We start from the raw sequence: 1,311 nt of genomic DNA on the forward strand, positions 1-1,311 counted from the left end.
TATAACTATAATATTAATTATATAATACGTATAGTTATATAAGTACCTTATATAATTAGCAGTTTAGTAGGTTATATTTTAAATTATCTTTCCCCTTACTTTTCCCTACTAGAGGAGGAAACCTATAAGGAATAATAACTAGAGTTATAATAATATATCTATTCCCTTATTATTATCTATATGATTAAATACCTATAAATACTTAGGATTATTACCTTTTATTATAATATAAGCCTATCTATAACCCTATACTATATAGGCGTATATACTACGCCTCTGAATACGCTTATACCTATGCTAACAGTTACTTCTAAAAGGTTTTTTATAATTATCCTCTTATAGTTTCTTATTAAAGTATTATTAATATAAGTCTTAAAGCTTTTTAGCTTTAGTAGCTATATCTCTAGGTCTTTTTACTTCTACTTTTTATTACTATAATTCTCTATATATAGTAAGTAAGAGTCTAAAGAAATATATAAAAGTTTCTATTTTATTATTCTCTTAGCTTTTTATACTTAAACTATAATATATTACTAACTAGGGTTAGGAAACTAGTTGCTTAGTATTTAGGTAGACTAGTTAGTTAACTAGTCTAATTAGACTTAAGTTACCTAATTTAGCTAACTTAACTTAACTAGCCTAGTCTTAGTTAATAGGGTAACTTAACTAGGCTAATCCTAGTTAACTAGCTAAGTAACTAGTTAGAACTAATTAAGTTATATATAAGTTAATTAAATAAATATTTAATTAATTAATTAGATAACTATAATAAATATAAGTTATATTATATAATATTAATATTATAATTATATAATAACTAATATATATTAATAGATTTTATATATAAATACTAGCTATAAATATACTTTTATATATAGAGCTAATAATTAGTCTAGTTAAGTTAAGTTACTTAATTTAGTTAACTTAACTTAAGTAGCTTAGTCTTAATTAATAAGGTAACTTAACTAGCTTAATCCTAGTTAGCTTATTAACTTAACTTAACTTAACTAAATCCTAACCTTATTACTAACTACTTAGTAAAGAACTAAAGTAGTAATTAAATCTCCTTCTATTTAATAGTATTAAGTTTCTCTTAATACTAAAACTCTTATATTTTTAAGTTAATATATCACTAATAAATAAATCTAATATAGTTAATTTAAAAGACCTCTTCTATAAAGCTCTTCTTATAATAATATTATTATATTTACTAAGTATAAGAGAATCTTATAAGAAATTACTTAATTTATTAGTTTAATATACTCTTAAAGTATATTTAGTAACTATTCTTAATTATTTATATCTAATTAT

Source organism: Colletotrichum gloeosporioides, assembly GCF_011800055.1.
Source record: "Colletotrichum gloeosporioides strain Lc1 chromosome Unknown consensus_94, whole genome shotgun sequence".
Taxonomy (NCBI): Eukaryota; Fungi; Ascomycota; class Sordariomycetes; order Glomerellales; family Glomerellaceae; genus Colletotrichum; species Colletotrichum gloeosporioides.